The 16,496-nt window shown below is 39.9% G+C and overlaps 1 long non-coding RNA gene across 1 annotated transcript in view; it reads left to right on the forward strand.

Annotated features, from left to right (window-relative positions):
• The first annotated feature begins 743 nt into the window (after positions 1–743).
• LOC113457727 overlaps positions 744–16,496 on the forward strand; it is a 19,565-nt gene continuing 3,812 nt past the window's right edge. The window contains exon 1 of the long non-coding RNA XR_003378233.1: positions 744–1,048. This is a non-coding gene — a long non-coding RNA (uncharacterized LOC113457727). The remainder of the gene's footprint in view (positions 1,049–16,496) is intronic.

Raw genomic sequence — 16,496 nt, forward strand, 5'->3', positions numbered from 1 at the left:
TTTCCAGGTCAAACAATGAAGGTATTAGTGGAAGAATCCTCATCAGAGTTTATTGCTTCTGAAGGAACTACAGTCCAGTATGTATTCACCAGCCACATGATGAACTTCACATTTCCGGGATAGTCTCACAAACCACATTTTAAGTGCTTAGAGGTTAAGGACCACTGGTAAGTACCACTGGATGGATGAGTAGATCAAGAAAGGATCTGTAAAGGCTACAGAGATGGATGGATACAAACATGCACATGTCTGAAGAAAGAAGAAGAAAGACTGTTTTTAATGCATCAAAAACTTTCATTGTTGTACAAAATGATAAGAAACCAGAAAGTAAAGCATGTCTGAAAGCATTTATACATAAATAGACAAGCAATCCCTCTGCAGTTACCTATGATTTCCTACACTGTAAGGCATGTTTATTCAAAGATCATGATACTTTCCCTTTAATTAACACTATCCAAATACCCATGTGGATTTATTTCTGATGTTTTGGGGGGTCGTTACAATATAGTTGGGAAATAATTTCCTGTCTCTTTTGCGTTGGTGAAGACTCACTAGCAGAAAGCTGTGTGGTGTTCTGTGCATTTTTTGCAAACAAAGCAGCTCCTATGACTAAAACCGTGTGAAAAACCGTCTTTGTTTTCTGTTATGTGTTATTCCTGTGACCTCATAGGATTTGTTTTCCTTCAGAATGATAGATTGACTCATTTCTAAAATGCAATTAGAGCTTCGTTATCTTCTTCATTTCCCACCAAGACTGCATTGCTTTCTCGATAGCAGGCACAATATTCAGTTCTATATTGAATAACATTTGCATAATCAAAATTTTGTCAATATGGCTTATTGATTTCCTTACAAACTGAAGCCATAGAGAAGACACTGAAGATTATTACAATTATAGAAGAGAATTCAAAGTCAAGTTGGTAACTCAAAGTCAGCTGTAGAAGTAAGCAAAGCCTGCACCACTGAGTCAGCTGACCAGCAAGCTGTGGGCATGAGGCTCAGATACTGAAGACTGGTTATGTTACAGTTTCGGTGGGAGACCTTAAAAGTAAGTAGATCACATTATACCCATAGTAGAAATAGGCACTTGTATATATTACTTGGAGTTATAAATAAGCCAGTATAAGAATTAAGTAACTATAAATAACAAGAGTAGGGAGATGTTGAATATATTAAATGCATACTTTCCATAGGCATATTTTTAGTTATCTAAAACAGATTAGTAATGAATATAGATTTCAACATATTTTAAATAACTGTACTAAAATCTGCTCATTTAATAGTAATTCAACTTTTACTATGTGTGTATGTTACTTTAACATATGTAAGATTCCAAAAATTAAAAAAAACCACATGAGCTATCATATTGACTATGAATAACAAATCTTATGAATGATTTTGAATTTACAACTGTATAATGTTATTCTCATTGGGATTCCAACATTAATTTCTTGTTAAATCTTGCTAATGTCCCTATAAATTAACTATTACACAAGAACCACCTTAAAATTGAGTGTCCTGGAGAAAGTAAGGGTGTATTTGGGACCCATTTTGTCACACGGCCTGAAACATTATCTGTGTATATCCTAACTTTGCAGCAATGTCAGGATCTTGTCATTCTCCTTAAAGAAGAGAAAGAGATGCGGAGAGAGAGGAAAGCGTAGTATTCTTTGATCACGCTTGCCTGGCCACAGGTGAGCAAGCAGATTGACCTGTCCATCCAAGCCGAGTAATTCTTCACTCTCTCACTCTTTGTTTATGACTTTATTTCTTCATCCTTGGCAAGAACGGGAAGTAAATCACAACGTTTCTTGGCTGAAAGGCAGAGCGAAACAGCTGTGACCCTTGAGATATTGTTTACTTTACTGCCTCCTGATACACACTCAGTCACTTTCCTTGAACATGCTTGATGGCTTCTGTTCCCACGGTTGGCTGTGCCTTCTGCTCCACCAATTGATGAAGAGGCAGACAGTGGCTGCTCTAAGCCACATTTATTAGTTTGTTCATTAACAATTTACGAGGACCTACAGTCTGCCAGGTACGGAGGCAGCAGTAAATAGGAACAGAGAAGGTAACCTACCCTTATGAGCCTAACAGTTTAGTAAGGGATGGCAGAGATGGGGGTGCTAGTCATGATGTAATAAGAAACACCAAAAGATGAGTAAAGTCAGGTGGGATCAGTGAAAAGCATAATTCTCAATCTGAAAAAAGCTGTGGAGAGAAGCAAGGTGCAGAAGGGGTTTGCGAAGTGCTATTTAGACCTTTGGGGCAGGCATTGATCTAAGACTATGGAAGAATTCATGACACAGTAAAATATAAAATCCAGAAATATGTAACTGTGGTGTAGTCACAAATCCTGAAAGATAGGGATAGAGTAGATGGGTATGCCATGCGGATCACCCCTTTAGGACCAGAACACTAACACCCAACATGCTAGGGGTACTTGGTGCTGCAGACTCAAAGCAGATACTTCCCTAGCAGTTGCCTTCGCTTAAAGGCAACAGGCCTCTCAGCAAGGGCACGTGCTTGTGCTTAGGTGTACCTGACTCATGATTTACCAGCTGAGGGATACCAAAGGCTGACTGCCTTGCCTCAGAGCAGGAGTGACTGTGAGCGGGTTCCATACATTCTCCTATGTGGGAGGCTGAAGAACGCTGCCCCAAAGATTAGGTCTTAGTCCCTTGAATTTGAGAATGTTTTGTATGGAATCCAAATGATCACAAATGTGATTAAATTAAGGGTTTTGAGATTGGGCAATTTGCCCAAAGTTTGGGGGTACAACCACTGAGGATAAGATAATGTGAGGGCCTGTAGAGATTAGAGAGCGTTGCAGTCACAAGTCAAGGCATGTCCACAGACACATGAAGAGGTAAGCTGCAGGGTTTCTCTAGAACGTCCATACAGAGCATGGCTCTTCATAAATCTTGATTATGGTTGAGTGGTCCTGAGTTCAGAATCCTGACCATTGAAACTGATTTAAAAGAAGAAATGTGTAGGGAGAATGTATAAGAGTCTGGGAGAGGTTTAAAAGAATTGATTTAGATGTATAAAGGGGGGTAATAGGGGTGAACACTCACTGATAAAGGACAGCTTAGACATTGCCACAGTTATTCTGCCCGAGGAGAAGGGCACCAACAGCAAGTCACCTGCTCTGCTCCTATCATCCAAACCAATGTCAGAGCAAGAAAAAGAGTGACTGCCTCCTTTTCTTATGAGAGATCACATCTGCAGACAAGAAGCCACACCCTAAGGCCAGTGCTTCAAATCTATTGGCAGAGTGGATTCCCACAACACTTCCCCTTTTTGTCTAAATAAGAAGGTTCTAATCCTAACATAAGACTATTTACAATAACAAGGCTTATCAAGCATTGTCCAGGAGAAAGAAAGGGTAATAACGTACACAAAAGTAGGAACTACAACCAACAAGAATAACATCAAGCAAGAAACACATACTAAATGTCCCGGATATAGGTAATTGGCCTATAGGTAAATAGGTAAAATACAGTTAGGCAGGAAATCCAAACAAAGATACAAAGAGACGTCATGGAGCTACAGAAGGAGTAACATGGCAGGGTATCACCGAAAAGACAGGGCCAGGTGGCAATACACAGATTAGTAAAAATGGGTTAATTAAATTGTGAGAGCCAGTCAGTAATATGCCTAAGCCATTGGCCGAACAAGTGTAATTAATATTAAGCTTCAGAGTGATTATCCTGTAAGCAGCTACAGGACCAGGTGTGATGCACAACAGCTTCTGACTACAGGGAAGCTTTGCATGGAGTCATAGTTGTAGGAATATGTTTCAGGAGCCCCAGGGAAGCCAACTCTATGTTGGTTCAGCTGCTTCCTCTGCCAATCCTGTGAAGCAAATGAAGTTCAGGTAATTATTCTCTAAGATCCAATAGTCTGGACCTGCCTTTTGTGGCCCTACTTCGGCAAAGCAGGATCAATAAAAATTTCACAGGAATTGGGTGTAACTGTTAAATTTGTATATGAACTTGACTAAGCTATTAGAGGCCCAGAGAACTGGTAAATATTTATTTCTGGATATTTCTGTAAGGGTCTTTCTTCAAGATACTAGTGATTGAATCAGTAGGCTGTGAAAGGCTGTTGCTCTCCTCGGAGCTTGGGGCATCAGTCGATCCAGTGATGGCCTGAAGAAAACAAAAGGTGCATGAGGGGCAGACTCCCTCTTTCTGATTAATCTAGGATGTAATACCCTTCTGCTCTCAAACTTAGAGTGCTCCCACTAAGGTCTACAGACCTAGACCAGGACAACAGACTTGGGTCTCCCTGTTTTCCAGTTCACAGAGTACAGATCTTGGGACTTCTCAGCCTTCATAATCTTGAGAGCAAATCATTCCCTATAAATCTCCTCTACAGCTCTTTGTGTCATAGTGGTGCTATTCTTCTGGAAAAGCTCAATTCCCGGGATAAAGGAAAGGCAGGAAACAGCATGTGACAATACAGAGAGAATCCGGTCCGTCTGGAGAAGCTGGGGATCATTTGGAGTATATAGTTCTCACTTTGTTTCTGCTTTCTTTTAAGCCCAAACCTAACCCTGGAACAATGGCCCTGCTACATGTAGGCCTTCCAGTTACGATCAGGAGCTTGAACCCTAGCTCAAAAGCAGTGGGCGTAGCAGTGAAGGACTTTTCTGGGTAGTCAATGAGACGTGTGTGTTCTTTATGATCACTGGTTCTGTGTACAAATTGAAGTGAAGGACAGAAGAGCAAGCAAGAAGGGAAAGAGTGATGGGAAAACAGCCCCAAAGGTTCCAAGGCTGCACCAACTCCCTGTGATTGCCTTTTGAGCTTTGAAAGGGAATTACGTTCAGTGAGGGCTGATCTTGAGCCTCCTGAATAAGGGTTTAGAAGCTAATACTTTGAGAAGACAGCAGTGGCATATGCCCTTGATCATGGCTGGTAGAAAGCTGTGAGATCTGGCTCTTATCAGCTAGGATTGGATCCCATCTCTGTCTATATTTTTCCACTTATTTGTAATACAGACTGAATCAACTTTTATTAGCCATGCCTATACTTTCTCCGTCATACAATAGGGTTAATAATGATATCTATCCTGCAGGCATTATTGGATCGATTAAATGAATTGATATAAATAAAATAGAGGAAGCTTGCTTGGCACATAGCAAAGCTTAATAATATTACTTGTTTGCTGAGTAGTTTTCTGAAATGCTTTATAGTGAGTAGTGTTATCCATGGATCCAGGCCATGAGGCATCAAGAAATCCTAAGGAGAAAGTAATATATTCATTAACAGTGAAAATGTGCACTATTGAAGGGTTCATCCATTCTGACCTCTCCAGTGAGAATGTAACACTGGGCAAGGCAATTCCCTAAATTTATAGTCAGAAGTTTATCTATGGCCATCTTGACAAAACCCACTGAAGGCTAGATTCCTACTACATAGTCTTCCTCATGGTTTTGTTCAAGAAAAAAATGGACCTGAACAAGATAAACAATGCTAAGTTCACATCGTCTCCATCTTCCCCGAGAGACAGTCTAATGGAAACACAGCCATAAACAGATGCCATGATTAGACGGCACCATGGGAGACTGTATATTGAGGTCAACTTCAGAGTGTTATGGTAGCAAAATGAAAGGAAGAACAGTATCCCCTTTGGGCAGATAGACAAGGGTTCATCAAGACAGTTTAATCTACGAGTGTGTAGTATCACACTGTTCCTGTTAGAGAATCTGAGAATAAGCATTTAAAGCAAAAAAGAACAGCCGGCAAAGGCAGAGTCTGGAAGGAAACCAGATTATTTGGAAACCTTTGGTATCTGGAAGATTGCTTTGGTATCTGGAAGATCAGCAGTAAGGCAGGCTAGTGAGAGAAGGGACAGCAGTTTAGCCCGGGAACAGGTCATACAAAGCCATGCTGAGGTTTTCATGGCTGTCCTGCAAACAAGAGGAGGCTGGAAAATTCTGCGATGTAATTGTGGGTGAAGGAGGATCAAATTATTCCAAAGCATCCTGAGAAGATTGAGGAAATGAAGCACCTTCAGCACAGCAGACTCAAATACCACAGTGACAACACAAAATACTATCTTAATATTAATACAAAATTCCAAGCATATTGTGGCTAGCACTATCCTTAGAAATATGTATTTTCAGATTATCTAGGCATGTTCTAGTTTTTTCTACTGTATGTATACGTCATACACCCTTGCCTACTTTATAGAAAAGGAAGTTCAATGGAAGTGCTTCTATAGGCTAGACCAAATAGAGAAGTAAAAAGATCAGGCTAGGAAAACTGTTTTGCTGTTTAGGGTTTTACTGTGAATGTCTACAAAGGAAAAGTATTTGTTGTCTGAATGGAATTGCCCTATCAATCTCCACAAATGTTTCTGTTCTTGAGAAAAACCGGCATGCATTAATCAACACATGGGTCCATTAATCTCAACTAGATAACATTGCCCAACAGAATAAAATGTGCTAAAATGTCACTTCCTAAAACTGAGAATTTTCACCCATAATGGAAAATTTAAAGTACAAATTCTGGATCAAAACCAAAAGACATGTGATACGTTTCAGAAATAAAAATGTATAGTCTTGTTTAGGTGTTTTCCCCGAAGATATTCAGTATTGAAGTAAAATGCAATGCCTTAATAATATATTCATAATAAAACATAGATACTGAGCCGGGCGATGGTGGCGCACGCCTTTAATCCCAGCACTTGGGAGGCAGAGGCAGGCGGATCTCTGTGAGTTTGAGACCAGCCTGGTCTACAGAGCTAGTGCCAGGACAGGCTCCAAAGCCACAGAGAAACCCTGTCTCGAAAAACCAAAAAAAAAAAAAAAAAAAAAAACCCATAGATACTAAGTTATATGAGGGAAACATTTTAAAAACTCAATACCTAGACATAGATTATAAGTTCTTTAGAAGTTCTCCGTGTGCCTTTATGTTTGTATACATATATATTTATCAAAACTTCTATACATTTAAATTATATCTTGGATATCCTCCTCCTACTGTTACCTGCAAATTTCTAAAATTAATATGCCATTTGGCTTCTATATCTGACACTGTTATGACTCTATGATCTTGAGGAAAGGAAATAATCACTGTTTTATCCATAAGTTGTCTAATGCTTTAATTTTTTGTTTCGTTTTGTAAAATTTGCTATATTCCAGTAATATTTACAGCAGGAAATCATTTTAAACTTTTCTTCAGATTCCTTTAGCATCTCTTCTACATCAGGTTGCACTGGCTGTACTCGTGCCCTCATTTAAAGCTTTTTGGGGGGGCTGAAAGGTTTCAGAAATCATATCAGTATCATAGAGTGGTGATGGTGGTCGAGATGAGACAAGGGTCAGTGGTCAGTCACTCATTACCCAAGTTGGTTCTCCCTAGAACATGGAAAATCAAAAGTCATCCCACCTCAAAGAGTAGTTTCAATGTGCCAGCCTTTTCAAAATACAGGCCATGGATTTGAGCATCATAGTTTTCTGCTTAGAAATCTGAATGAGAATGTACCCCCTAGGTGCAGATGTTTGAAAACTTGCTCCCCAGTTGATGGCACTGTTTGGGTGGGTTTAAAAGATGTGGCCTTCCTGAAGGACATATGTCACCAGGAGTCAGTTTTCATGTTTAAAAAGCTGTCATTTTGAGTTTGCTCTCTCTGCTCCCTGCTCTTGTGGCCACACCTTTTGCCCTGCTCTCATGGACTCTAGTGCTCCAGAACTGTGTGCCCATATAAACACGGTCTTCCTTAAACTGCCTTAGTCACAGTGTTTTATCACAGCAATAGAAAAGTAAGGAATACAAAATTGAACTCTATTATTTTGTCAAGTGGCACCTTAGGTTAATTAGGCTTAATTTGATTAAGCCGTGTCTGTGATTTCATTACGAGACATCCTACCTTAAACTCAAAATAAGTGGCACCTAATCTCACTGGCTTCCTTCTGAAAAAAAAAAAAAAAAAAAAAACAGTTTGGGGGTAAAAAGCATTTTGGTTTAAAGTAAAAAAAAAGCTTCTAGTCAGACATAGACATGGCACTTGGTCACATACACACACACACACACACAAAAAAAAAAAAAAAAAAAAACCAGTTTGGGAGTAGAAAGCATTTTGGTTTAAAGTAAAAAAAAAAAAAAAATTATCTGAACTGTCATTAGCTCCATTGATGAGGCATTTCTTTTTGTACCAGTACTCAAAATAAAGACAAACCCTTTTTGATTCATTATTTTTTTTTTTAAATTTTAACTCAAATTTACAACTTCAAAATAATCTTCAAAAATCTGTAGGGCTGCTGAAGTAGGTCCGTGATTCCAGATACCCAGGAAGCTGAGGCAGGAGAATCAAGTGAGAACCCTGCCTGGGCTGCACATGACTTCAAAGACAACAGAAGAGACTGACCGAGATTCTGTCTCAAATGACAGAAGAGGACCACAGCTGTAGCACATGCGAAGAGCACTCAGCAAGCATGCCAAGACCTTGGCTGTGACTCCCAGTACTATAATAAATTAATAACTAAGTCAATGAGGTCCCTGAGAGGATATTTATTTCAGTACATTTTAAAATCAAGTTACCCCAATAATAATATCTTCACATTATGGAGTTTTCCTTTCTAAAATTATATAGTTAAACATTCAGAAATTCAAAGTTGAAGGATTTTGGTAGTGGTCATATATTTTCTATTAAACAGCAAAAGTAGCTTATGTTATTTAAAATAAACATTATAGATAAGTATACAAAAATTTATTTCATGATTCAATACACAGAAGATTAATAACCTTATTTTACACCAAGACCCACATAAAAGTTAGTGGTTTAGAGGAGAAAGACCTAGAAAACTGAAAACTCACTGCTCTTTAGATTTAGTAAGATTAAAATTATTCCTCAAATAGAACCAAACAACAGAGAGCACACAAACTGCTACTCTTGCCAAGTGTTTCAAGATATGTTAAATATTTTTTATTGCCAAAATACTAATATGTCGTGTGATGTCAGTTTCACTGGATTTAGCATGAAAATGGGAACACCCTTCTGGGTGTGTCATCAAGGTATTTCTGCAAGCATTTGGCTGAGCCGGAAGATTCTCCCTGAATGTGGGTGGCAGTATCCATGGGTCCTGGACTCAGAGAGTGGGGACAGAGCACATCTTCCACTGTTTCCTCCCTGCACACACATTCATACTGCTATGATTTCTTCACCGTGATAGACACTGCTCAGATTGCGAGCCGAATTCCTCCGCTTCCTTAGCTTGCGTTTGTCATGTATTTTGTCACAGAAAAGAGGACAAGTAAATAGCGCACGTAGCTGCTCTCACGGCGGAAAAGAGATATTCTGAGAACAGTTAAATGGAAAAGAATCACTAAGGCATCCGGTTCAGCTCCCACAGAAGTTTCCAGAGTAACTCCCCCCCCCAACACACACACACAACCACTTTACTGCAAGAGATTTTGAATGTTACCTTTGTTGTTTGCTAAATTAAAAAAAAAATCATGAGTTTTTTAAAGTTTCAGCATCACTCTACTTCCTACACGTAAGATAAAAAACTTAATTTTCACCCTGAACAAAAACAGGCTTTCTTCACTCAAGAATCTACTTATCCCCTGTGGTTCTAGCCGCTCACCTCATGGTTCTACAAACACCTCTGCTCTTTGGGGAATCTAGTGTTCAAGCCGAATCTGATAACTCCACCACAGAAACAGGGTATCAAATACCCCACTGCTGACCTTACAGAAATGGCCACACCAGCGTCACTCAATTGTCTTTGTTTCTAAGGCAAGCTTCTGAGGTTTACAGTCTGTCTGAATCCGGCTATAGGAACCATCTCTTCGTTGTAGGTACAATAAAATTAATGGACTCTGTGGTCAAAAACAAATCTAAATTTGGTCATCTTTTTGTCTCGTTGCAGTCCATTAAATTTCATGGGCGTCTTGAAATTTTAAGTAGGAAGAATGCAGTGGCAACATTAAAGCCCAACTTCACAGTTGAGCCGAAAGTTAGCAGAGTAACAGCGAGGCACACATTTGTTCATAGCCGCTTAGTATCTGCCCAGACCTTAGCAACTACTGTTTTCTTTCAATAATAAAAACGAGAAGCCTTTTGGAGGAAACTAACAATCACGTATGACTTCAAGATGAAGGGTCAACTGGGCCAGTTCCTGAAGCCTGTGACACACAATAGTGTGCTCAGCTCTGCTGGGACAAGAAGTCACAGACCCTGTGACAAATTTGTGAGAAGCCACCATGGGCTATTTATAGAACAGCACACAGACAACTTGGAAGCTCTCCTTCGTGTTGAATAGGAATTGGTAGTAGCTGCCATCTACATAAGCCACATGACAGCCTTTGGCTTTGCTCTAAAGGCTCAACACAGGGAGAGGCTAAGGGAAGCTGAAACTTGGGAAAACTCCATTTGGAGCTGAAGTAGTTCAGAAGAAAACTGTCTGATGTATTCCTTTAAAAATATGTCAGGGGCTGGAGAGATGGCTCAGAGGTTAAGAGCACTGACTGCTTTTCCAGAGGTCCTGAGTTCAATTCCCAGCAACCACATGGTGGCTCACAACCATCTATGATGAGATATAGTGCCCTCTTCTGACATGCAGGTGTACATGCAGACAGATACTGTATACATAATAAATAAATAAATAGATAAATAAGTAAGTAAATAAATAAATAAATAAATAAATAAATAAATCTAAATCTTTTTAAAAAATGGCAGCATCAAGAATGTGTGCTGTGAGCTGGGTGGTGATGGCGCACGCCTTATCCCAGCACTCAGGAGGCAGAGGCAGGCAGATCTCTGTGAGTTTGAGGCCAGCCTGGTCTACAAGAGCTAGTTCCAAGACAGGAACCAAAAGCTACAGAGAAACCCTGTCTCGAATATATATATAAAGAATGTGTGCTGTGGCAGGATCATGGGAGAAAATATGGTAAGCATTTGCTGCTAGACATCTTCATAGCTCCTGGGCGAATCGTCCACTGATGAAGTCTTGATTGTTCTTATAAAGACTTTTCTTTCTTGCAGATGAAATCACAGAAACAACTTCCTCTCTACTTGATGGAAATGCAAGGTTAGAACAGAGATCATTCTCAATGAATCACTGACCAGAAAGCTGGTTAGCATTCCATAAGGAACCTTAAATATGCTTGCTATTAATTTGTTAGTTTAAATTATAAAACGAGTTCCACTGACTTACGTGTCTGAAGACATGGTCACCAGCAGGTGGCTGTTGGGGAGGTCACTGCACCTTTGAAGGGGGAGTCTCACCAACAGATGTGAGTGGGGGGCCTTTGATGGCCACACCCCAGGCCATTTTCTACAGTTGTTTTCTGTGTTCTGCCTGCCAAGATGTGAGCACCCACCATCCAGTACATCACTCCTATGCTACCATGCTTTTCCCACCAGGATAAAGTAACATCCCTCGAGGACCTGAGAAAAAAGCGCCACCACTAATGGTTTCTGTCCAATATTTTTGTCATATCAGAGAGAAAGGTAACAGTCAAAGAGAAGTGGTACTAAGAAATGAGGCCAGTACTGTGATAAAACTGACCATGGGATTCTTGAGTCTATGACATTAGATTATGGGATGAATGCAGGAGAGTTTGGTGATACAAATAAAGAAACCCTTGAATGCTCTAAGCAAAACAGAATAGGCCATTCATCCAGGAGCCAAGAAAGCCAACGCACCAACAGAAATGCAGACAACACAGCAGTGCTTCTGAGAGTTCAGATAGGGACAAGGACCGTAGACTCAGGATAGACTCCATTTGTGGTACGTTCTGACAAAGAATGCCTATATTATATGCTCATGTCCCAAAATGTTTAGCTGAGGTTGTTTCCTAAAATAATGAGCTATCGTATTGTGTGGAGGAAATCCATTCTGACTGTAGTGTGGCTGTCCCATGTGCCTTTTAGTCAGGTTGATAGGAAAAATACAGAGCAAAATTTAGATCAGATGTAGAAAGTATGCACTTTGGTAAGGAAGGAGTCTTCATGCACTTAAAGTTGCAGACAAGGCAGGTGTGGGCAAAGTAGCTGTAACTGTTGAAGAGATTGGTCCATTTGGTACTAGAACAAGAGGAGAAATGTCTTTAGGAAAAAACACTTCCCATTAAAGTTGTCAGAGTGTACTAGTGCAAATTAATTTGAAAACTATTCTTCAGAAAGAGACCATTGGGCTGGAGAGTTGGCTGAGTGGTTAAGAGCGCAGATGGTTGGATCCCCAGAACTCAGGTGGCAGCTCACAATCATCTGTAACCCCAGTTTCAAAAAATTTCCTGACCTCTTCTGACCTCAACAGGCACCAGACACACCCCTGGTACACAGACATACATGTAGGCAAACCACTTGCACATAAAATCATTAAACATAAGAAAAATATACACAGATTGAAGTCTTTGTAGAGCTAGGGCTGATGAGGTGTCTTCACGCAAACTGAGATGCCTTGTGAAGCGATTCCCAAGGTTTGAATGCACAAATTAACTCCTAAAATGTTGTACCTCTATTTACCTGTTAATAAGACACTGGGAATAGATGGGTCATCTTGGTGCCAGTCGACTCCACATTCTGCATGCAACCTGTGTGCAAGTGTACATATCTGCACACATACGTGTACACGCTTTGATTTACCATCATATAATAGCATCTCATTGAGAAGATAGTTTAGATTATTTTCTATGAGCTAAAATTAAAGAGTTGGAATAAAATAATGTTTCAGTAGATAAAATACTTGACCATGAAAACATGAGGATCAGAGCTCGGAACCCCAGGACCCACAAAGGCCTTGGAGGGCTTGGCAGCCTCTTTATAATTCCAGCAATCTGGAGGCAAAGACGGGATGGCCAGTGCAAACTGGCTAGCTAGAACAGCAGAATCAGCAAGATCTGGGTTTAGTGGGAGACCCTGGCTCACTAAATAGAGACCAATTGAAAAAGACACCCAGCACCAATATCTGACCTTCACATATATGTGAATGTACGTGTACACATAGCCCACATGCTTCCACACTCATGTAAACATTGTGTACACATCACACGCGCGCACACACACCACACACACACACACACACACACACACACACACACACACACACACACACACAGAGCTTTCAGTTCCTGCATCCACAAATAGTATTTTATTGTTTTTCTTTTAATGAATAAATGTTCCAGACTTTCAACCCAGTTTTCATCCCATAAGCAAAACATCCTTGGCAGAGTTGAAGTCAGCTGGACCAGTTTACTGCTCTGGGAATTAGAAAGCAATGTGGTTTTGCCAACGCCTCAGCATAGCTAGAGGCTCAGAGAAACCAGAAATAAGACAGGTTCACCAGATGCCAAGGCAGAAAATGCCTGAGCCAGGGAACCCATGGAGCATCAGCCCATCTATCTGTGGGTCAGGGGTCACCTACGTCAGTCTTATCACGGTCGCTTTTCGACACTTGCTAAGCTAGAAAATGGAAGGCTATAGACAGACATTCTTTTGACACCAAGATAGCACATGGCTGGGCAAGGTAACCCAGTGGAAGGAGTAAGGTCCCAAAAGCCAGGAAGAGAGTCAGAGACAGCCCCTGTTCCCACTCTCAGGATCCCCACACAAGGACCGATTTGCACAACTGTCACACATAGGCAGAGGGCTTAGGTCAGTCCCATGCAGGCTCCCTGCTCGTGGGTTCAGTCTTTGAGAGCCTCTATGAGCCCATTTTATTTTATTTTTTTTATAATATTTATTTATTTATTATGTATACAATATTCTGTCTGTGTGCATGTCTGCAGGCCAGAAGAGGGCACCAGACCTCATTACAGATGGTTGTGAGCCACCATGTGGTTGCCGGGGATTGAACTCAGGACCTTTGGAAGAGCAGGCAATGCTCTTAACCACTGAGCCACCTCTCCAGCCCAAGCCCATTTTATTGATACTCATGAGAGACCTGTCCTTTCCTAAACAGAAATGGGGAATGGACTGGGAAAAGAGGAGAGAGGGAAACCACAGCTGGGATGAAAAATAAATAAATAAATTCAGAGAAAAAAAAAGATGGCAGTGCAAGGTAATTCTGACGAGATTGCTGTGGATTGTGTCAGAATGAACATGGGATCTAACAGGAAGCATTGTTTGAACTGAATTGAAATATATGAAGAAGAAATTTACCATATGAGGTTATAAAATACTTTACATAAACCAGCAATTGGGTACTGTACAGAATTATTAGATACATAATAAGATTTATATTTATTGCAAATGACGAGATCCACAGACAAAGAGGAATAAACAGAGAATGATAGTGACAGCGCTGGCGGATGCTTAATTTCCACATTGTTTCACCGGAAGATTTTAATGTTTATTAAAATCTCACAAAATGCTGTTAGGTTTTCTTATATTTCAAACAATTTTTGACAGATAATAAAAATGCATGCTAGATCTGATGTAAAAAGAGAAAAACCAAGAAACACATTTTTATGAACAAAAAATAAGGAAATTAATTTTTAATAATTCTCTTTGTTTCCTGAAATCTAGTCAGAGAAAGAAGGAAATTGTAAAGAAAAATTATATACCAGAAAGAAGACTAAAAGGGGAATAAAATAAAATATTTGTATATTTATATATATATATATGTGTGTGTGTGTAATTTAATTGTCATAATGCACATAAAGTTTTCCTGAAATTCAAGGAACTGAAGAATAAATGCACATGGCTGAGAGAAGGCTCCAGTGATCAAGATCACTTGGGAAGAAACCGAGCTGGGATTCTGGAACTCACGTCTGGTAGATTATATATGCCTGTCACTCCAGAATCCACATCAGGTAGATTATAAATGCCTGTTCTCCAGCCTTAGGACAGCCAACCCCTCTTCTGCACTCTGAGAGCATCCTCACTCATATTTGCAAATGCAAGCATGTGTGGGCATCTGAGCCAGCATGCCCATGCCCATATATACACACATGCACACACACACACACACAAATATACATGACTAAATTATTTTTAATAATTTAATAAAAATGATTAATATTTAAATTACAAATTATTGAATAAAAACCATATTATTTTAAAGAATAAAGCATCACAAAATAGAACTTGTCAAAAAACATAAAATTTTTCTTTCTTTCGTTCTCTCTTCTTTTTTTTCAACACAGGGTTTCTCTGTAGCTTTGGAGCCTGTCCTGTAATTCCTATAGACCGGGTTGGCCTCAAACTCACAGAGATCCACCTGCCTCTGCCTCCTGATTGTTGGGATTAAAGGCGTGAACCACCACCACCCAAGAAACAAAACTTTTCAACCTCAGTAGTGGTAATCAAATGATTGGGAAAGGACCCATTTTCACCTGTCAAATCAACAAACATTTGAATGAATAGCAGTGACTGGTGTTATCACAGGCACCATGAACACTTCTTCAAATCCCAAATCGCTCTGGTCTTTCTGGAAGAGATACTGTGTTATTGTACCTCAGAAGTTTTAATGCTGACTGCAGTTTGAGATGATAGTCCAACATCTAGGTTGTTATCCAACAGAAGTAGCTATGGATATGTTCTCTGATTTCTTTACTTGAATGGACAGCTCAGCATAGCTTAGAAGAGCCTGACGTTAGATACAACTTAACGTCTCATTGTTGGAAATTTATCAAGAAAAGTACTTCATCCTTTAAAGCTACACTTTGAAGGATACTTTTGAGGGAGAAGAGGGCATGAATACTTGCGTATGTAGCATGAGGTTGTGAGGCTAAATGTATCCAGGATACTACTGTTATGGATCCATTTTAGTCATTTATGAATCCTGCTTTCCTACCACAATCCAATTCTGCTTTAAAAGTCAAGAATGGGAAAGAGTGAAGACAAATGATGCAATTCCCTTGAGACATGAGAACCCAGTCTAGAAACACCTCTGACTCTGATAGTTGTTTACAGAGAGTCAGGGAATGGGAACATCAATACTGTTTACACTATATTTTAAGTTCCATTTAATATCTCAGAGAGTTTTTCAAGTGCTGATTTCTAAATTGCTTGGCCCAGGTTGCAGAGGCCAAATGGTTAGCAGAGGGCAGTTCCCAGCACCAGAGTTGGGTGTTTTAGAACTGCCTACAATTCCAGGTCCACAAGATCCAATGCCTCTGGCCTCTGAGGGCACCTGCACTCATGCACACAAAACTTCCCCTCAACACACACATTTACATAATTAAAAACAATAAGATAAATATTCAAAACTTTTGACTATTCCCCCATCATTCTATCTACCAAAGATCACTTGGTTCACTCACTATGTATCACAAACCACATAGGTGACAAAATAAGAACAGCAAAGAAAACAAAATCATTACTTTCATGCTTTCATGGAGTATTATTAAGATGGGCAGGTTGAATGGAACATATATGTGTTTGTGTGGTTGAATAGTGTGTGTGTGTGTGTGTGTGTGTGTGTGTGTGTGTGTGTGTGAGAGAGAGAGAGAGAGAGAGAGAGAGTTTCAGAAGCAGAGTCTATGACTATCCTGGCAGAGAACAAGCAGTAGGCAGGCAGGCAGGGAGCTGGA

This window comes from Microtus ochrogaster, linkage group LG5, assembly GCF_000317375.1.
Source record: "Microtus ochrogaster isolate Prairie Vole_2 linkage group LG5, MicOch1.0, whole genome shotgun sequence".
Taxonomy (NCBI): Eukaryota; Metazoa; Chordata; class Mammalia; order Rodentia; family Cricetidae; genus Microtus; species Microtus ochrogaster.